The 22,832-nt window shown below is 38.4% G+C and overlaps 1 protein-coding gene and 1 pseudogene across 1 annotated transcript in view; one reads left to right on the plus strand and one right to left on the minus strand.

Moving 5' to 3' along the window:
- Positions 1-22,832, plus strand: part of LOC113184234 (microtubule-associated serine/threonine-protein kinase 4-like) — a 180,717-nt gene that overhangs the window by 105,620 nt on the left and 52,265 nt on the right. The gene's annotated exons all lie outside the window — the stretch shown is intronic.
- LOC113184209 (small ribosomal subunit protein uS2 pseudogene) lies at positions 8,215-13,761 on the minus strand (annotated as a pseudogene).

Genomic DNA, 22,832 nt, shown 5'->3' on the forward strand with positions numbered 1-22,832 from the left:
TGAGCTACTTCCCCAGACTTTCTTGTTTTTTATTTTGAGACAGGGTTTCACTAAGTTCCTTAGGGTCTCTAAATTGCTGAGGCTGGCCTCAAACTTTGGATCCTCGTATCTCAACCTCCCAAGCTGCTGGCATTACGGGTGTGTGTCACCATGCTTGGCTTTAGTTGCCTTTTCCATGAAGAAGAGAGTAGTACCTGACACTCAGAAGTCAGTGTAGTCTGTTCTGACCTCCTGGTCAGGATTGAGTTTGTGGCTGGATTTCTGCTCTGTCTATTCTTGGACTTCTGGTTTTTGTTTTTAGAGTGTTAAATGGTCATTTCCCCTGATGACTGTGAGCATACTTGGCCACCATTAAGGTTTTAGATGAGCAGGCTGTTGTAAACCCCTTTAGTAGCTGTTAATCACTTAAAACAACAATCAAGCATCCAAAAAATTGTTTCAGTTTTCAGTATATTAAATTTGACCATGAATGAATTTATTTCCTGGGGTAATGACAGTGTTTCCAAAACTAAAAATAATCAGGTAGAAAACATAATATTAGAAAGGGCTAAAATCCCTAAGTAATCAATATTAATAAAACTTTATTATAAGAGATAATTATAGTCTGTAAAGGCAGAAAGCATATTGTTTTCTTGATTAGGACTTCAACTGGTTTTCAGACTTGGGGTTCTTTTTCTTTAATGTCTGTTACTTCTTTATTCCAATGCTGTCCCAAATATTTTCTTAGAGGTGCCACTGTCATAGAATTTCCCTGAAACATTCTATAATTTTTCTTTTTTCTGTTAAAATAATTAAATGTTTCACATTTCCAGAATAAAAGCATCAAGAATATCATACCTCATCTAGATCTCATTGTTGATATTTTGCCATGTTTTGAAATTATTTTCAGTCTTTTGAAGCTAGAAATCTTCAGTGCTCTACATTATAGACATCAGAGAATGTGTGTTTCGGTCTTGATGTTCTAATAATATGTTGCATTCAGGGACATTGAAGTCTCACGATGATTTTTTAAGGCCAAATTGTCATTCTGGTTGTTTATCTCTATATAATTACTATAAAACTGATTTTATATTCAATTATATGAATTCAATTAAATTCAGTTACATCTAATATTCATTTTACTTTGTGTTTGAGTGCAGGATGAAACCCACTCCCAAATCTACACCAGAGGCCAAAGGTTGAAATTAGAATCACCAGATTGCTGGAATCCCTACTTTTTGACTTACTAGCTTTGTTGTTTCTATCCCCTCTGAATTTCCTTTGCCACCTGTGGATTTGGAAGGAAGGAGATTTTAAGCTTTAACAAATGAAAGTATTTCACCAAAATTGGGTACTGTGACTATTTTGATGTTAGGACAGACTGTCTCCTTTTCAGCCAGTATTTTCCAGCTGCCCATCATATAGCAGGATACCCTTGGCTCTTATGGTAAAAGGGAAGGAACTTGCGGGTCTGTCTGCTTTTCTCTACTTTTCTCAAGTCAAGACTTGCCCTCTGTGGGTTAGTATGACCTATCCCTGCTCTGATCCCACTGTCAAGTGCTTCAAGTTGAGCTTCTTCCAGCTCTCTTCTGGACTGATTAATTTTTTAATTATAGGAACAATGTGACTGCATGCAGATTCATTCTGATATGATTTCCCAAAGGAAGCAATGTTTGATTCTTTAGAGGAGGAACTATTGTATGTTTGTTTTAAACCCTTTGTATGATATGCAGTGTATGTTTTATAAAATAGAAAGTCCACATCAAGGTGAAAGTATTAAGACTTTCAGTCTCCTACTTGATAAGAGGGCTAAAGAGAAGGACGTGGTAGTAGCACCCTGACCTGGGTAGATGGATGGGATTTTTCTCACTGAAGATTTTCCTCCTTAGATGTGGGTCTACAGACATATGTGTGTCTTCTTTAGCCCAATGGATTTGCTTGAACTTCTATGCTAAAATCTTGCCCTATTTTTGTTAGCATAAAATAGTAGATTGAATTTTTGGAAGAAGGGAATTCTAGGTTTTAGCATTTTTTATTTGGAAAAAAATTATCTTCCTTCTGTTAGAAGCATGGGTTTATTTTTGTTTGCCAGAGACCTAATTCCTCTTTCCTTTTGGACTGACTGATGGGGCAGTTAGTGGTCTTCTTATCTGTTTCTTTCCCTCACTGTGTGAGAACCCGCCAAGCTTGGGATTGCTCCCAGGCATTACTTTCCCAAGAGGGACTTATGAGTCACTTGGATCTAATGATTAAAAAAGACAAAAACAACATGTAGTTTCTTTACAAAAACAACTTTTATTGATGCTTGATTTATATAGAGAAAAATATGCATGCTGTGTGTATAATTTGATGAATTTTCTTAGAGTAAATGTATTCACATCACCAGTTCCCAGGTTAAGAAACAGTTCTTCAGAAGCCCCTCACCTTCTTCAAGCCAGTGCATTTTCCCAGAGATAACTACTGTCCTGACCTCTTAACGCTATGAATGAGTTTGCCCTGCCTTTGAACTTTATATAAATGTCATCACAGTAAGTTTGATTATGTTTTGTTTCCTTTATTGAATATACATTGATGAGAATCATCCTTGTGTGCAGCAATATAGTTCATTCGTTCTCATTTCGGTATAGTTATCTCATTGTATTATCGGTTTCCTGCTTCCACTGTAACAAATTGTCACAAACTTAGTGACTTAAAATAGCTTCTCCCCTCCCCTTCCCTCCTTTCCCTGCGCCTCCCTCCCTCCTCCCCCCCCCCTCTTTCTTTCTTTCTTTCTTTTTCTTTTTTTACAGTTCTAGAGGTCAGAATTCTGAAATCAATTTGCACAGGGCTAAAGTAGAGATGCTGGCAGGGCTGCTTCCTCCTGTGACTTGAGGGGAGTCACAGCTTTCTAATTTCTAGCAGCTACCTGTCTGCCTTAGCAATGGCCCATCCCTCTGTCTTGAAGGCATGTCACTTCAGTACCTGTTTCCATTTCATATCACCCTTCCTTTTGTCATCAGACTGAGCTGCCTGCTTCTTTTTTTAAAAAAAAAATATATATATATATATTTTGGTTGTAAATGGATACAATAACTTTATTTCATTTATTTATTCTTATGTGGTGCTGAGGATGGAACCCAGCACCTTGCATGTACTAGGGGAGCGCTCTACCACTGAGCCACAACCCCAGCCCCCCCAAACTGCCTGCTTCCTATGAGAACACCTATGATTACATTTAGGACCCTTCTGGATAATCCAGGATCATGTCCTGATCTCAAGATGCTTAATTTAGTCACATCTGCAAAGTCCCTTTTGCCATGTAAGGTAGTATTCACAGGTTCAGATTAGGATGCGGATATTTTTAGGGACCATTTACAGCCCAACCATACTCACTATCTGATAATACTAGAACTTATTTATCCATTTTGCTGATGAACCTTTTTGTTTGTTTTCCGTTTGGAGCTATTATAAATTATGAGGATCCTTGGGCATATTTTTTTCATTTCTGTTATGCACACATTCTTGTGCATGCACATATGTGCGTATTCACACACACACACACACACACACACACACAGGTTGTGTACGCAGATGTTCCTCAATTTATGAGGAGGCTCATCCTAATAAACCCACTGGAAGTTGAAAATATCACAAGTCAAAATGCATTTACTATTCCTAACCTACTAAACATCATAGCTTAGCAACAGAGTGCACCCCAGAAATTCAGTTGTTTCACTTTGTTATGCCATAGCTGACTGGACACTGGGTTCTTTGCCATTTCCCAGCACTGAGATAGAGTATCAAGCTGCTTGTCACTAGCCCAAGAGAAGAGCAAAATTTAGGTTACCATCAAGTTTCTAATGATGCATACACTGTGGCACCATGGCAAAGCCTAGAAATCCTAAAGCAAACCATCTATAAAGACAGGACTCAATCACATGAGAAGTATAAGTGCAACCTTAAAACATAGTATAAAACAGTTTTTCAAAGTGATTGCACCAACTTATATCCCTCCTAGCGCTGTATACATCTGCTAGTTGTCTTTTATAAAGAATAGAGCATATTTGAACCCAGAAGTTTTGTTCCAGAATTAGACCCATTGATATCGCCAATTTTAGTCCCTCTGGATACAGATCAGAGTTTCCCAAAGAGTGTTCATGTGAACCAAAGTCCTGAGGACTCTCTGGGAGAAAAGCCTTTTTTTTTTTTTTTTAATCAAAGGAATCAGGGAAATACTGAACCTTGCTAAGAGACTCATGCTTCCAATGAGAGATCTTAGCCTATTTAGTTTAGCTTTATCTTTGTTTACATTAAGTCTCCCAAGTGGATTTGACTTTGACTCAGTTTCCTTCTTTTGAAATCTCAAAGAAGCAGAGTTCCAAAGAATACCCTTTGAAAATTTTGGAATAAACTACAACTTGGGATGATCTTTTCTAAAAATATAATGAGAAGTTGTTATGGTTTTCTATAGAAGAAAAAAATAGTCTATCTTTGAGTATTCGCTCCATAATGTAAAGACCTATCTCTTTAGATAGTACAAGCTATCAGAAAATCTGAAAATAGGTTGAATTTGCTTTTATTTAGTTTTCATTTAGCAAGGGTGTTACTTTTGGAGCAATTGATTTACATTACTGGGATCTTAAATTTTTCACCAAGAAATCCAATGTAAAAAAATTTTTCTACTAACTTGCAACAGTGTTGGTGAGATTTATACAAAAGTGTTTACCTCCATTTAGGTCTCTCCATACACATTCCCCCATTCCTAACCTTTAAAAAAATTCCTCTATACTAGCATGTAGCTGAGGGAGCATTCTTCTTTCTCTGTGTATGTGTGTGTGTGTGCATGTGCATATGTGTGTTTAAATTCTTGTTCATATCACCAGTACCTCTCCCTGTACCATGATGAAAGCCGGGATTCCTTCTGTGGTGCATACAGCCTACCCAGATGGTACTCAGTTCTCCTGCTTCAAACAGCCTTTAACTTTTTCTGGTTACACATAAATCTGCTGTTTTTGGTCTGAGGAGAAGATGCTGGAACTGATGGGCCATGTAAGAGAAGCACTGATAATGGCTAAAATTTACTTTAGAAGTTAAAGTAGCCAGTGTATGTATACCCCTGAGCATTCTGTCCATAATTACTTCATCTTCCTGCCTTGATATTGAGCATTAATTTAGACATGACACAGAATATATTATTCAAATAATATTTTCACTATGAAGTTTGGGGTTAATTGCTTACCCCTTCCCTTTCCTTTGCATTTCTTTTTCAATTGAATAGAGATCTTCACTAGGACTTTTAAAAAATGCTTTCGTTTTTGTATTACATATTGCATACTTTCCATAATCATGGGAGAAATGGCCCTTTGGGGAGTATGCTGTGCTGCTTTTATTAGCAGGGTCATTATCGGTATTTCTCTCCCCACAGTGTCTGGTGAGACCTCACCACAGTAGCCACAGGGGAGAATTGGAACTGAGTTTTGGATTTGAGTTTGGTGATACCAGTTTTAAATCTGAAGACTTAGAATTGGAACCTGGCTCCAATGGCCCCTTCAAATCATGCCTTTCTTAATGGTCTTGTTCTCTCTCATGGATGATTGATAAGAATAATCGTGGCAACTGAAACCTATTTGTATGTATCTGTTACTCTAGAAAGTGTCTGATTTATATATCAATATATTAAATCCTTTTAATAGCCTCATGAGGAAGTTATTCTTATATCCCCAGTTGGTGGATAAGAGTTGAAACACAAAGTCTTGCTTAAGGTCACCAGACTATATTAAGGAGAAGATCCAGCATTCACACCCAGCCAACCTGGCCTGAGTACATGTTCTCAGGTCTTGTACTAGACTGCCTCTCTGGCTCTACAACTGTCTCCTCAAATTGTTCTTCACCCTGGTCTCCAGTTTTTTTAGCTATTCTGTGTACACGCGAGAGACCTGAGCAACATGTAGGTGTGTAAATCAGGCTCATTGCTGGTTGCATATTGGTTTGTCCCTGGGGGCCTACGAGAACCCATGAGCCAACTATGGATGTCTATGTACCATGTTGGCCAGAGGATTAGAATGTTCCACCAGACTTTGGTGTTTTCTCAGAGGACACAAAATGGACTTCTGGCTTTAAAGATCCAGAAGCTGAGAAGAATGAACCACTCTTATAAGAAGAGTGCTTTGAGACCTCTCTCTCTTGGTGTGCTAGTACCTGTCTCTGGGCGAATCCCGTAGCACAACAATTAAAGTCACTGTCATCTTTCTTTTCTGCATTTTGCCTTCCTCCTGTGCTTGATTTTGGCACTTGGGAAATTCATTTTCTTCTTCTGGCAAATCCTATTTTGCCATTGGAAAACTTTTGGATTTTCTTGTATCAAACATCTAAAGATAATGCCCTTGAGCTTACTGATGTGACTTCTTCTGTTGATGCCCTCTGCCTTTTTTTTTTTTTTTTTTAAATCTCACTTTTTAGAAGGAATCTGTCTGTTATACTTTGCTGTGGGCTCCTACCTGCATCTCTGCTAGGCTGGTGGGTTTTCCTCCTACTTCATTAGAGGGTCAGTTCTCCAGTTTGCATTCTCCCTTTCTGCTTTGAATCTGTTCTTCCACCTAGAGACAGGCGTAGGCACACTGGTCCTTGAAGTCAACAAGCGTGGCTGTGTGTTACCCTTGGGGTCCATGATGACTTTTCAAGAGGTAATGGGCCCACAGAGAGCTGTAAGGAAACAATTTCAGATCTGCATCTTCACTGTGCATTATTTCCTGAAATGGATCTGCTCAGGAACATGCTTGTACTAATGGGTTGCTTGGCTTTTCTTCTCCCAGATCTTATCATGGCATATAGTCACAGGAAGCAAACTGCTCCCTACAGGGTGCCATACAAAGGGACAATCAGAATATCAATCTAGTGTTGAGAAAGAATTTAATGACTTGGAAATTAATCTTTTTGCAAATCAAGTGATGTTTTAAAACAAAATTGAAAATGACCCTAAACAGTTTGTCAAGGAACAGTAATTGTCATATGAGATTAGTGTAATTGTATGTGATTTTTTTTTTTTTTGCATAAATCTCAGGATTAAGTGCCACTTCTGTGACAATACTTCTTCCATTCCCATCAACTTATTGACATGAACAAGGTTTTTTGCTTCGTATTTCTCATACCAGAAAATGATATAGAAGGGAATTGCTATTGAAACATTTCTTATTCTAGAAATAAAAAATATGCATTTGTTGATAGACCAATTAGAAAAAATAAACCATTACTAAATATCTCATTGAGAAATGCATTTCCAATAAGAATTTACTTTTATGTTTCAATTTTTTTATTATTAAAAAAAAATTTACGTTTGTTTTGTCAAATTGCATTCCACTAATAGTGGTAATGATAATTAAATACAGCTGAACTTTTTACATATTAGGATTGGTTACAGAAAGTAAATTTTAATTTTCATAACTTTTTTTGCAGAAAAAAAAATGTACTTTGTGTACAATAGTGCGATCAATAAAAATTTTAGAACAAAATTGTTATTAGGATAAAATTCTGTGGGGGGAATGGGGTGAAAATATAAGTTTAAGAAAAAACTGAATATATGAAAGTAAAAGAAAAGGTCATACATGTATTTTTTAATATGGATCATGGGTATCAAATCACTATGATATTTAGATCACAATGAATATATTTAAAGCTTGAATAAAGCAGTCATTTTAAAATGTCAATATTTTTTAAATGCCAGAAATTAGGTTGCATGTCACTATTTAAACTTAAGATGAAAATTTTTAGATGTTAACTTTAAATGTTGTTAGGGCATATAAATATTTCATAACTGTTTGAATTTGAAGCACAAGGGTTTGAATACCATTTCTCTAGGATACCTGACCTGGACACGTAGGGCTCATGGTGTACTTTGTTCTATTTTTCTCTCCATCACCTTGGCCACATTAACCAGTGTGACAGAGTCTATGTTCAGAAACAATGTCACTTTTCCTGGTCTCATCTTTCCCTTCTCTTTTGACTAAGGTTCCCAGTACACCAGCATTCATTCACCAAACACGACTCCTAAAGCACTAAGCCTGGGTCTCACTGGAGGAGAGGGTGGGGGAAATTGGCCATTCAGGTCCCAGGTAATGAGTACTAAACTAGAGGGGAGCAAAGTTTTTCTTTTCTTTTCTTTTTTTTTTTTTTTTTAGAAATTGGTTGTTTATTCTCCGTAAATTGGTGCTTATTCTCCTTATTTCCACCTTGCTTATTAACGTGTGACTGCAGAACAACTCAAGACCACTCCGTGGTTGTTCCTACCCACTCAGTGGCCTGAGCAGTGGGAGCTGCAGACCAGTCTTCAGTGGCTGGCTGGGCACTCCAGTCTTCAGTAGGGAACTGCTGGATAGGCACAGAGGGCACCTGCACACCTTCAGACCAGTCTGCAACCTCAGGTTGAGTAGCAGTGAACTCAGGAGCTGGAGCAGTCCATTCACCCTGAAATTCCTCCTTGGTCACAGCCTTTTCAGCAGCAGCCTGCTCTTCCTTTTCAATCTCTTCAGGATCTCTGTAGAAGTATAGATCAGGCATAACCTCCCATGGGTGCTCACGGGAAATGGTGCCACACATGCGCAGAACTTCCCGGGCCAGCATCCACCACATCAGACCCACAGAATGAGCTCCCTTGTTGCATGGAATGGCAATGTCCACATAGCGCAGAGGAGAGTCTGTGTTACACAAAGCAATGGTAGGCAGATTGACATAGGACGCTTCTGTAAGAGGCTGGTGGTCAGCCCTGGGATCAGTAACCACCAGAGGACATGGCTCCCGGAAAGCTGCCTGGATCTGGTTAGTGAAGGTTCTAGGAGTGAAGCGGCCAGCAATAGGGGTGGCTCCAGTGGCAGCAGCAAACTTCAGCACAGCCCGCTGGCCAGTATTCCTAGAGGATATGACACTGACATCAGCAGGGTTTTCAATGGCAACAATGGCACGAGCTGCCAGCAGAAGCTTCTCCCAGGTCCTCTTCAGATTTATGAACAAAGCTTTTCAAAACAATTGGAGCCTGAAGAGATAAGATTCCTGGAGGTGCTTGGACTGGGGGGCTAAGCTGAGCCTTGGGGGGCGGGGTTGAGGACCAGGAGTGGACTAGTCTCCCTAACCAGGCAAGGGAGGGGGCAACTCCGTGCTCTGGGTATGGATGATGAAGAGGAAGGAGTTGCTGCCTGTAAAAATGCTGCCATCAAGATAGAAAAATACCTGACATTCTTCCACTCTGGAGGCAAAGAATGCCTGCTTTTATATTCTTTTAAACATTTCTTCTTTAAATAATTGTCTTATCTAGGCCAAGGACAAAGTGGCTGTTTTAATATTATAAAGTAGTAGCTCATGCTCATTTCCATAAAGGAAAGCCTCCTTTGGCACTTTTGGATTCGACTATTTTCTAGCAGATCATGGGTGAGTGGCATATCCAAGGTATTAATCCTGACATATGGTCACGCCCACTGCAGCCTCAGCCAAGCAGTCCCCGGGGATTACAGAAGCATAGAGCAAAATTTCCCAAGTTGGAATGAGGCTTTCAGAAATGAATTTCTCTCTCCACTCTGAGTGACTCTGTGACGATTTCCCTGGGGAAGTTGCTAGGCGTTTAATAGATCTCCATGTTAGGAAAACAAATTCTTCCCAGCATTTCAGTCTAAGGTGCTCCCCGCCCCTCCTCAGTTTTGTATTTTGAAGACTGAATCTAATCTCCTTTATGTTTGTATTTATAAACTGTTTCTAGATGATTGTCTCTTTCGGTTGTCATTTGGATAGTCTCAGGAATTAGTTGTCTCAGTCATTCCCAGTTAGGCACAGCCCCCGCTAACTGCCTGAGGGAAGGAAGGAGGTCAGGGACTCAGGTTCAGGCCTGGTTCCCACCACTGTGCCACAGCTGTTAGCCTTCCCCCATCCCTGAGCGCTCACTGGGACCTAAGGGACTGCATTTCAGCAATGTTTTGTTGCTCTTGGCCATTGCATAGCAGCTCACATCCTGTGTGCTTTTAAAACAGTCCTTCTTATAAAGATTCTTTTCAGGATCTATGGGTTTATGTGGTTTGAGACACACAGAGAGGCTGTGCATGCATTTAAAACCAGTGTTTACTTACCTCTGCTAAGGAAATAAAACATAAACAAAATAAAAGGGGCCACATTTGAAGGTCTCAGTTTTTGAGCTTGCCTTGAAGTTCAAATTATTGTTACAAGGTCTTCTTATTAAATCAGACTCATGTCCTCCATCATGTGCTGGCATTTTGTTTGTTTACGAGGGACATTTTAGGGAAGGCTCTCCATTTGGTATCTCTTGAGCGTGAGGGACCCATTATGACCCAATCTAGGTGCCCATCAGTTGCTGATGAGAGTGTGGTTAGGTTAGTGTAAGGAGGCAGCGACCTCTGGATACCCACTCAGGCCACACTGTGTAGTACAAATATGGCTGCCATGTCTCCCAGGGAACCTGTTTCAGAGAAAGGGCCTAAGGGCTTGACAGATAACCTTAAAGATGTCTATTACAGGGCTATTGTACATGTTTGAAAATAACACTGAATTTTTTTAAGGAATATCACTGATTTTTTTTTAACCAATTCCAAATCTCCCCAAGTTTGTCTGGGGAGACAAATGCTTTATTACCTGCCTTGAGTCTTCCTTCTCACTTGTGTCTTGCACTTGAGGTCTTGTTCCTTTACTCTCTATGCTATGTCGTTTCTTTAAAATTTTTGTAAATACCAATTTACATTATTATTATATATAATAGTGGAATTCATGGTTATGTATTTGTACATGCACACCACATAATTTCTCTTCTGTGCCTCTTGTTTTAAGTTCCATTGTTCATTTTAACTTCATTTTCAGTGCAGCTTTGCATTTTAAAAGAGCAACCTGACATCTTTCTTAGTATTGTCTTTGTATCTTCACATGCAGAAAGTCTATCTGTAACTCCCCTCTTCTTTTGGTCATTACCATCAGTAAATTCCTATATTAGCATTTACTAAGGAATATCTAATTTCCTGAATTCTCTAGAGGGGAAGCAGCAGATCTTTCAAGTGCAGAACGGTTAGGATGAGTTACAGAAGTGAGCTGCATGTGTTTGGGAATGATTTCCCTTTGAGAAGCTAAGATTCCAACCACAGTAGATGTCATGGCTCGTATGGGTGTTGCCACCACCAGGAAGGTAGCACTGGAATGTTTCCTTTCACTGGGTGACTTCTAAAGCTTTTGCAAACCTGAAGCGTCATAAGAAAGAACGTAACTGATTCTTTTGGAGAGACCAACTAATTTGATTCCTCATGAACCCTCTCCCCAGTGGGAAAGCACAGGGAAATAGAGCTGGGAAGGAGAAATAAAGGATTTTAAAGTTTTCATTTATTCCTTAAGCTGAAGAATTAGCAATTTGTAAACTATCAGCTGAATAAACATTGAGACCAAATGTTTAATGGGATATACTTTATCCTAAATTGTTTACAAAATGATATGAAGTAAAATATTCTTGCCTTTCTCTTTGGTCTTTTACAGATTCGCTTCTCTTAATTCATAGAAATTTGGGCAAACACCAAGATTTACTATAATGGCTAAACAAAATGCAATTAGACCAGTCTTTTTTTTTTTTCCTTTAAGCCTTTGTGTTGTGTTATATTTAAGAAAAATTTATAATCACCTTGCCTGAATTTACACTCAGGAATTTTCAAGCAATGGTGAGACATTGGATCCTTACCTTCTTTGTGAACAGAGAAGAGTTACTTTTATAGAATATTAAATATCAGTGGTAGGAAGAGAGATTCTCATTTAAATGTAGTAACAGTCATAATAATATAGCAGCTAATATTTATTGAGCACATTATATGTGTTTCCGAGGTAAGCCTTTTATTGGGTTACAGGGATTCAGATGATGGTAGGTAGTACTGTTTAATGTGAGTTTACTGAATGTTTTTATCAATAATGGTTTAAAAACATTTTCTGAAATGCAGTTTTGCATCTAACAGTATGATCCCTATCATAGGTATATGTGATTTGATAATGTATTTTAGGATTTTTCATTTATATTTACAAATAAAATGGACTTATATTTCTTCTATTTTTTGGAAGTTTTGAAATTAAGATTATGCTTTTATAAAATGAAATTTAAAACTTTCCTTTTTTTTTAATACCTTATGACATTTTAAATAGCACAACAATTCTGCTCCCTAGAGATTTGATAGTGCTGCCTGTAAAATCATCCTCGGTCTTGTGTGTTTCCATCTAGTTATTTAATTGTTCAGAGTCTACTTCCTGAGTCAGTTTTGATAATTTGTATTTTCTAGGAATCATCTCTAACATCCGGTGTTCATAATTTTCAGCACAAATTGCATGTATTCCTTTATATTTGTATTAAATCTCCTTTGTTTCTTTGGTTATATCCATTTTCTTATTTCTGATGCTGTGAAATTGTATTCTTTCCTTCTTGATGAGCCTTGCAAGATTTGTGTACTTTATTGATCCTTTCAAAGAAGCAGCTGTTCTAGTGTTTATGTTCTAATCCTTTAATTTCTGCTTTTATCTTTTAGTGAGTCATTCTTTTGCTTCCCTTAGGTTTATTTGTGGTGGTGGTTTTCTCATCTTGTTGAATGGAATAATTTAATTATTTTCTTATTTAATAATTTTAATGTGACTTTTTTTAAAAAAATTCTTTTTTAAGGTAGCTTTGGCTCATCTTTTCTTGAAACTTGAAGCATCTCTCCTTCCACCTTTACACTTAGCTCATGAAGTTGATTCCTACATCGGTGGGAAATCGAAACCGTTGTAGGAGAGCTTCCAGACTTTCCAGTGCTACATCTACCTCCATCCTTTTTCTTCTTGCTGGTTTGCACAGGCAGTTATTCATGTGCCAGTGGTTGGTGTGTGCCCCATCCTGTCTCTGCTTGCCTAGTTTAACTACTCCAGCAACCCCCCACCAGTCATAACAGATTTTCCCTCTCTTCTGATCATTCCTGTCTACCCACAAGCATGCTGTCATGACTCTATCTTCCATTAATCTTCCCTTACCCTCACTTTCCCTCCTGATGCCCACAATTTCATTACCTTGCTGTGTAGTCTAATGCCTCTGGGTGTTATTTCAGCTCATCATCTCAGCTTCATCGTCCTCTAGTGTCTCTTGAACCCAGTCTGTAAGGCTTTCATCCCCTCACTCCAGAGTCCACCCTTGCAAGGTTAGCAATGACCTACCTCCACGGTCACTGAATTACACAGGGCAATTCTTAGATCACATCTTACAGACACAGTGCTCACTCTTCTCATGTGTGATCCATACTCAACCTCTGGATACCTCAGACTCTTGGTTCTCTCTCTGGCACACTGGTTGCTCCTCCTCATTTTCCTTTTCTCTCTGACTTCTTAATGTTGAAGAGGCTCAGAGTATAGTCTTATATTTTTACCCATTTCTTTGTGATCTCCTTGAGTAGGATGGCTATCACCCATATCCTCTAGGTCTCCAAATTTATATGTCTAGCCTTGATCTCTCTCCAAAACTCCAGAGAAGTGTATCCAACTGTCTACTCAGTGCCTCTCCTTGAATGCCTGATGGGCATCTCAAACTCTGTGTCTCCTGAACTGAACTTCTCATCTGCTTCCTGTTCAACTCGTCTCTTCCATCCCTGTAAGTGGTGGCTTCATCTTTCCAGTTGCTTATGTTGAAATTTCTCTTGGCCCTTTATTCTCTTATATTCCATATCTAGGCCATTGGACAATTCTTTTTGCCTTACCCTCAAATATTTCCAGAATTGGATGATTTCTGACATTCTCCACTACTACTACCCTGCTCTTAGTAACAACCATCTCCCATTCCAAGTACAGATTGAGTATTCCTCATCCAAAATGATTGGAGCTGGAAATGTTGGATTTGGGATTTTTTTAAAAAAAATATTTTAGAATATTTGTGTATGTCTAATGAGATATCTTGGTGCTGGGATCCAAGTCTAAACATGAAATTTAAGTTTCATATACACCTTAGACGAATAACCGAGGGTAATTTTACATAATATTTTTTGGTATGCCTGCATTTTCATTGTGACCCATCATAGGAGCTCAGGTGTGGAATTTTCTACTTGTGCCATCAGGGTCATGCTCAAAAATTTATGAATTTTGAAGCATTTTGGGCTTTGAATTTTCAGATTAGGAAGGTTCAACCTGTACTGCTCTAAATCCTCAGTGTCCTCCCCACTTCCATCACTCCCCCTACTCCCCTAGAGTCTGTGCTCAACACAGCATGCATTGGGATCCTTTCAAAATGTCAGCCAGATTGCTCTTCTGCTTGAAGCTCTGCAGTTACCACATGTTGCACTCAAGAGTGAAAGCCGAAGTCTTCACAAATGATTTGTCCCCTGTTTCTCCTCAGGCTTTATCTTCTCCTGCTCTCCCCTCCCTGACTGCACTCCAGCCAGGCACTTGGTTCCTGTTCTGGGGATGTGCCAGACATGCTGGTGCCTCATGGCTATTTCAAGCCACTATCTAGAAATTCTTCCCTAGGTAATCAGGGGACTGATTCCTTCAACCTGTCCAAGTCTTCAGCGAATGACGTCTTCTCCATGGGGCTTATGCTGAGCATCCTGGTAAACTACAGCCTTTCCCCTCAACTGCCAACCCCATTTGCCTGGTTCTAGGTGTTTCTTTTTTATTTCATAGTATTTTGGGTTGTCTGTGCAATTACATAATTCATTGTATTTGCTTTATTGTCTGCCTCCCTCTTTAGGATGTAAATTCCAGGAGGACAGAGATCCTTGTCTTTCTTTTCACGAATGCGTCCCAGGAACGTAGAATAGCACTAGGCACGTGGAGGGAGCTCAATGAGTATTTGTCAAATAAATGAGTAAATCAAGGCTATGATTTTTCTGTGAGAAATATTGGCTGCAGCTCATAAAAATTTGATGTTCTGTACCTTCATTGTGTTTGGTTTCTAAATAGTTTTCTGGGACTAGTAGGTTCTTTCTGAGTGGAGAGAGATGACCATTTAGGGAGGCGATCATAGCTTCTCAGTGAGGGAGAGTTGTCGGGGGAGCAGTGCCCCCCTTTAATTCCCAGATCAGTGTCCCAGGCAGATAATGGGACAGCTGCCAGGTGTTTAGTTGGAAAGGGATATGCCTGAGTCAGGGTACTGGTAAAATCATGAAACAACTTCCTACCACTTTAAAGGAAGTCTATTAACCAAGTGAAGCGAGGGTGTTCTATAAGCAGAAGTGTGGGTGTATTTCTGCTTTTTTTTTTTCCTTATAGTGAGCACTTCCCAGATTCTGACAGTAACTTGTGTTTTCAGAAGCCTTGGTTTTTGGAGATAACATGAATATTCACTCCTTTCTAAATCTTCAGTGGTATTTTAGTGAGACACCAGGAAAAGCATCACCAGGAACTTGGGTGGACACCATTTTTAACCAGAGAGTGGTTATTTAAAGCTGTGAGCTTTTGTACATCAGTCCAGAATGTTAGTTGACCATTTTAAAGTCTCTTTCTTCTATTGGGTATTCAAATGATTCCTCTTAAGCACAATAAGATTTTTTTTTTTAAGCACAATAAGATTTGCTTTAGATTTTTGAGTCTAGTTCTCCTATTAATCCTGATTTATTAAATGTCTGGAGGAATAGCCCAGAACAAAGTTCATTTCCTTGCATTAGAAATGGAAGTACTACAGACTAGAACTGATACAAGAACACTTATCTGTGAAACTGCTGAATTTGTCTTTTTGGAGAGTTTCTTTCTAGAATTAAGAATAACATCAAACCGCACTGATAAAAAAAAGTTGTACTTCATTTTTTGATATTGCATAGAGATGTAAAGCATTTGATATACTAAGGGACAGTGCTTATTCCTTTATTAAAGAATTGAGCTTTCAGTGTGATTTTGGTGGATTTAGGAAAATGAGTCTTTAGAGATGCTACTATTATGGTTTCCCCCAAATAATCTTAAGCTGACTGTTTACATGTTACTTTTTCATGAGAAATTATTATATAATATTTGTCTCACTTAACCAGGTCCTTTAAGAGGAAATAATAAACTACTTAAAACCAAATCACATTTTTATTAAAACATTATGCTTGGCTGGGGATGTGGCTCAAGTGGTAGCACACTTGCCTGGCATGCGTGTGGCCTGGGTTTGATCCTCAGCACCACATACAAATAAAGATGTTGTGTCCGCTGAAAACTAAAACATAAATATTAAAAAAATTTCTCTCTCTCTCTCAAAAAAAAAAACAAAAAAAATATGCTTTATGAAGCTGACTGCTTAGTTTGTCTTTTTTTAAAAAAATACTTTTAACAGAAGTGCTTTAAAAAGAACATTTGGTGATGGTAAAGTAGTTTATATCAGGAAAATTTTCCCCTTAGTGGTCCCTGGAACACCTCCCTGCACCCCAACCCCTCTTTGCCAAATACATGGCTAAGCTATTTCTGGGTCTAGTGGGCTGAAAGGAAACAAGAGAGGTATTTTTGAAAGTTTGACTCAAAGATATAAAGTATAAAATTGTCACTTTTGGTGGAATTATTCTCATTTTATTTCCAAGCAAATATAGTGATTATACATTGGCCCCTTACTAATAAATAGGGTGTTCATTTTCTCTGTGGCAGGGGACAATCTGTTCATTCTGTTCTCTTTCCTTTCACAACAGTTATAACAATATTTGATTTTTGATATTTTGGTTATAAGTTGTTGATTTTGAGATATATCTGCAAAGTCTAGAGTTCAGAGAAATAACAGGGAAGGTTTTTGTGTGCCTACGTGTCAGTCCTGGTGAACCAAATGGTCAGAGTCAGAGCAAGCTTTGAACTCAAAACACATCAAACTATTTAGGTGGGGTTCTGGCTGCTTGTGATGAGTTCTGGATCTGGTTTGGGTAATTTTGGCCCTTACTTGGTAAGAGGAGAATGTATTTATGAATTATGAAATGTAGAACCCTTTCAAATAGTGTTGAAGTGGTCCTAGTGTGTGAAGTCATTTATACAAAGGAACCGTTTAAATAATTTTTGCTTTAAAAAAATCTTACTAGATGATGTATTCAAACATTAGGTTTCCACTGTAGGCTGTCAATCACTATCTACTTGCTTCTTTAAAAACCTTTCTTTCTTTTCCTTTTGAGAACACTAAAAAATCATGTTTCCTTTTTTTTTTCCTTTCAGATAAGTATAGCTTGCTTTTAGTGAAATATTTTGTCATTTTAAAGAAATGCTACTATTTTCCTGATTATATGATTTCTCTGGGTTTACAGTTTGTTTCTGCCAGTTTTGTTTATGTCTAAATGACAAAGTGATACTTTTTTGTTAGAACTATATCAATCTTTTATTTGATCAGAAAGAAACTTTAAAAAATGGCTTCACACTTTATTTCATGTTTGAGGATAGTTCACACATTTGTGTTTTACCAGAAATTACTTAAGGACATGTGTGAGAATTAGTTTTAAGCCTTAAGAACATATGCATATTTTATCATTCTCCTTCCATTCTTAATTTGATTTTTAAAATGGTTATAAATATTGGATGTGCTCATGACTTATTGTCATGAACCTCCTTCCCCCAAGAATAACATGCCTGATGCTTCATTTGCTTCAATTGCCTTCAGAACTTTAATGGTTCTGTTATCAACAAATGTGAATGCTGAAAATATAGATATTAAAAGCTCTTGACTTTTCTACCTTCAATGCTAAATAAGGGGATGTCTTTTCAAAATAGTATCTGCTCTCAAAGACACCAGATGGCCTAAAATTTTCTTATTGTCTTAGCTTTTTTGCCGCTGCAACTAAAAGACCCAACCAGAACAACAATAGAGGAGGAAAAGTTTATTTGGGGCTCAAGTTTCAGAGGCCTCAATTCATAGACAGCAGGCTCCATTCTTTGGGGCTCAAGGCGAGGCAGAACATCATGGTGCAAGAGTATGTCAGAGGAAAGCAGCTCATATGATGATCAGAAAGAGAGATCTCCACTTGCCAGATACAGATATATACCTCAAGGCCACGCTGTCAATGCCCACCTCCTCCAGCCACATCCCACCTGCCTTCAGTTACCACTCAATTAATTTCATCAGGTGATTAATTCAATGATTGGGTTAAGGTTGTCATAACCCAATCATTTCTTCTCTGAACCTTCCTGCATTCCGAGATAAGCATGAGATTTTGGGGTCCAGGGGTGGAATGCTATGGTTTGGATGTGAGGTGTCCCACAAAAGCTCACTTATGAGACAATGCAAAAAGGTTTGAAGTAGAAATGATTGGGTTATGAGAGCTTTAGCCCAACCAGTGAAGTAATCACCTGATGGGATTAATTGAGTGGTAACTGAAGGCAGGTGGGGTGTGGCTGGAAGAGGTGGGGCATTGAGGGCGTGACTTTGGGTTATATATTTGTATCTGGCAAACAGAGATCTCTCTCTGCTCTCTGTTCATAGAAGGAGCTTCTTCTGTCTGCCACACTCTTCTGCCTTGATGTTCAGCCTCATCTTGAGCTCGGAGGAATGGAGTCCGCTGTCTGTAGATTGAGACCTCTGAAACTGTGAGCCCCACAATAAACTTTTCCTCCTCTACAGTTGTTCTGGTTGGGTTCTTTAGTCACAGCAGCGAAAAACCTGACTAAAACACTTAGACAGCCTGCCCGTACCATAGGTAGGGTTATATTCCAGGATTTCTGATTTCTTTTTGATCCGTTTATGGATTTGTCTGGCATTATGTCTGTCTTATGCTTACTGGAAATAGGGGAGTATGAGACAAACAATAGACTGCTTCATATATGAGTCTTTATTTTCACTTCTTAAAATGCAAATATTTGTTGCATACCAGTTATGCAGTGGGCACCATGACATGGGCTGGAGACTCAAAGTTATGTTAGTAGCATTCTCTTATGTTAATGTTATTTTGCTAATTTATTCATTAAGCAAGTCTTCTATGAATTCTCCTTATGTGCCAGGCACTGGGATATAGCCATTAAACTCTGAAAAAAAATGTTAGCTGGCATTCCTGGCTGTGGATGTAAACAGTAAACAAGTTAAAAATATGTGGAGATATAACATCGTGTGTGTGTGTGTGTGTGTTAGTGTGTGTGTGTGTGTGTGTGTGTTAGTGTGTTAGATAGTGGTGATAGGAAAATGAAGAAAGTGGCAGAGAGAGCTAAATTGGCAGAGAGAGCTAGGAAGGGTGGGGGGAGGCAATGATAGGTTGAAAATTTAGATAAGATTATCAGGGAAGGCTGGGAGGATCTCCTTGAGGTGACATTTGAGTAAAGACCAGGAGGTTGTAGATAAAAACCTAATAGTGTCATTTCCCTGGGGGTCAAGGTTGAACACATGCAGATACAGGTTGTGCTGGGAGCCAGAGTTAGGTTCACTTTACCATTTCCCAGGGAAGACTCTGTGGAGGAAAAGACTTCCAGGTGGGAACACAGAGGAAGAGAATGAGCAGAGTCAGGCAAGTGACTGGATAGCTGCTCGGGTGCTCCTTGTAGCAGTGTCTGAGACTGGGGCTGTGGAGATGAATTTGGCCTGGGGTTGGTTTGTGGAGCACTTGCTGTGCCATGTTAAGGGAGCTATGATTGGATGCTTTTCAAGATGGCTAGTGTATTTATAATAGGTCATCTGGCAAAGCAGTGGAGGTTAATTTAAGGGGAACAGGCAGTTTAATGGAGGCTATACTGATGGTTCTGGTGAGGAATGTTACCTACAATTGGTGTGCACAGGGAGTGGCTAGAGAGGTCAGAGTGGGTTTGGGAAGGATACTCAGTAGAACTTAGTTGCATGGGAGGCTTGAAGGTGAGAGGAGTCAAGTAACTTTTTTTTTAAAAAAAATATTTTTTAGTTGTAGATGGACAACAATACCTTATTTATTTATTTTTATGTGATGATGAGAATCCAACCTAGTGCCTCATGTGTGCTAGGCAAGTTATCTACCACTGAGCTATAACTCTCGTCCTCAAGTAACTTTTTAACCTATAGTAAGAAACACATATCACAACCTGGTACACATGCTACCAATACATATAACTGTTATAGAATATGTTGCTGAAGCACAGTTTCATAAAACATTTTACTGTATTATGTGTTGTCTGCTCTGATATTTTCTATTTCATTATATTTCACTGTCTTTAAAATGCTGGCACCAATTCATCATGTTGTATCCACTAAGGGTCTTGACCTACAGTGTAGAAAGCACCAGCAGGCTTCTTCAGGTAGTTTTCTCATGGCTAGGATGTTTTCTCTTCCCAGATCTTCTTTGTGATCCCATGTCACCAGACTCCCTCCATTGGAGGGGAGTGAAGGAGAGGGCAGTGCACAGTATTTTTTTAAATCAATGAATGAAATATTGCACTGAATATTTAAGAAAATATTGTGCTGCCCACTTGGTGAACCAACTGATGTCCACTTAGGAGTACAGTTAAGAGAGAGACACTGGTTAAGTCACAGTAGTTGCCTAAGTAATGTATTTGCTAAGAGGGTGGTTAGTTGTCCTGGAAACATGGTTAGTGGGGGTTTTGTGTGTAACAGGAAAAGGGATGTAATCTTTTATTTATTTTCCTATTTCCTTTGCTTTGAAAATGCCTGTCCTCCTTGGATTGCAAAATGGTAGAGGACCTTAGATGTCATGAGTCCATTGCACCAAAATCAAAAAACTTCTTTGTTTGCTTGAGAGATTATAGGCCACTGTTAAATTCTTCCTACTCAACTTGGATGGCTTTTTATAGAGTCACCCATGCGAAGGACTATATGCCATTTTGGTGTTTGCCTATGGGACTCTGGGTTGGGACCATGTTAGAAACCATTGTGGTTTTCTCCAACCAAATGACTTGGGTTTTTTCAGCTCTAAAACAGCAGATAACACCACCTACTTACTCTGGTTGTTCCATGAGGATTAAATGAGGCAACCTATATAAATACAATGTCTCAAGCATAGGAAATGCTTATAACAAGTGTCTACTGTTATTTTTTCATGTTACTAAATTATTGACATTGGAAGACTTTATTTAGCAATAGAAAGGATGTGGTAACTTTGCAAGTCTCATATATAGAATGAGCTAAAATTAAAGTTCCTTTCTTGGGGTATATTGATATTTTTAATAGGGTAGAGGAATTTCCATAAAAAATAAAGATGCATTTGAATTCAGGAATAAAGATATACTATATATTAAAGTTGAGATAGTTTGTTTCATAGGTGGCTTCTGAAGGACATTAGTTGTTTGGAATAATGCACCCTCGATTTGTTAAGGTGAACAAAAACTGTTAAAATATGCTGGCTTTATGCCCCCAAATGAAACAGAAATGCATATAATCTTGACTATTTTAACTTAACTTTGCTATAGTCATTTGCATGGTGGGTTTTCAGTGCTTTTTACATGACCAAGCTTAAATTTTTGACATGAACTATCTTTGAGTGATGGAAAGTCATGATTATAAGGTATCTATTTCTTTTGAATAGTAAAAGTTAGAATTTAGCACATAGAAGTGTATGGAAATAGGTAACAAAAGATGTCTCTATCAGAATAATTCTACTGGAAAAACTTTCACATTCCCTTTGAATAAAATAAAGAAAATAGGAAGAAGGAACATTATTTTTTCTTGGGAGGACATGGCAAATGCTCCTTAATAAAAGTCATAATAACTTTCTTTACACCAGTAGGGGGTAAATATAACTTTCTAGAGAAATAACACCTGGAAGTCAGTCCTTTCTGTTTGGTTCCAGTGGAGGAGATGAAGGGTTAAATTAAAAGGGTGAGGTGGGTAGGAGATTGCTGAATGCTATTTGGTTCCTCAGGTACCATTAGTTTTTTGGTGGTTTTTGTTCTCTTTTGTAAACATGATACTGCATTTTCAGGGAAGTTAATTAAAGCAAAAACACCTAATATTTAGCTCTTAAATTTGCCTTTTGATAAAGGAAAACAAGTGGAGCTGCACTTAATTGACCCATTTAAAAGGAAGGATAAGATAAGTGTGTGTTTTATTCCAGTGAGTGCAATGATCATGCATTTAGGGATATTTAGATATGGATTTTGTGCTGCAATCTGAGTAAGAATAGTGTGGCTTTTATTGGTGCTGGGTTTTGAAGTGGGGGCTATCTGTTAAATGATGGAGTGCGTTAGAAATCAGATGTTTTGAGTATGTGCGTGTATGTGTTAACGTGGACATTTAAATTACAAATGAATATTACTTTGTTTAAGTGAAATTAAAGAAATAACTGTATTGATTAGTTCTATTCCTTGGAATTCTGTGCGTTTAAACCATTTGGTCCATGCTGTACTCCTGGTGTACTGTATGCCCAAGCACTGGGTCTGACTGCAGCATTCTTTCTTCATAATGAAATGTATATTAACTATACAGTTCTTTCATAGAGCAGTGTTTTAATCATTCTCTATTGATTTATACATCACTTCAATGCTGCATATTGAAGGCCTCTTATTCTAAGTCTCCTTTACCCAGGATCTCATTCTGTCTACCTGACTTGCATAATGTGCTGGGACTCTCTTAATTTCCACCCCGCCATAGGAAGCAGTCATGATTAGGAAACCACAGAAGGTCAGGCATACTGTTGCTTTCTCTCAGCTTTCTGAGGTGCACAGAAGAAATAATGGGCTTAGAGAAATATTGTCATTGTCCATAACTGATAATGGGTATCAGAACTTAGTTAAAATTAATAAGTGCTGAGTTTCGAGTTTGGGCATGAGCCTGAATGATTTATTGAAAGCTGGGGATGCCAAGAGAATGTTTTGCATTTACCAAAGGAGCAGAGTGATGATGAGAGGACTGTCAGTTGGTGCCTGAGTTTCCTGCAAGAGGAACATTCCAGGCAGGGTAGCTAGCAGCTTCATGAACAGCAGTTGTTCTTTGAACCCAGGGTTGTTGCTACAAGCTGGCTAATACAAATGGGAATATTTTCTTTTTTCTTTTGTCTTAA

Source organism: Urocitellus parryii, chromosome 1, assembly GCF_045843805.1.
Source record: "Urocitellus parryii isolate mUroPar1 chromosome 1, mUroPar1.hap1, whole genome shotgun sequence".
Classification (NCBI taxonomy): Eukaryota; Metazoa; Chordata; class Mammalia; order Rodentia; family Sciuridae; genus Urocitellus; species Urocitellus parryii.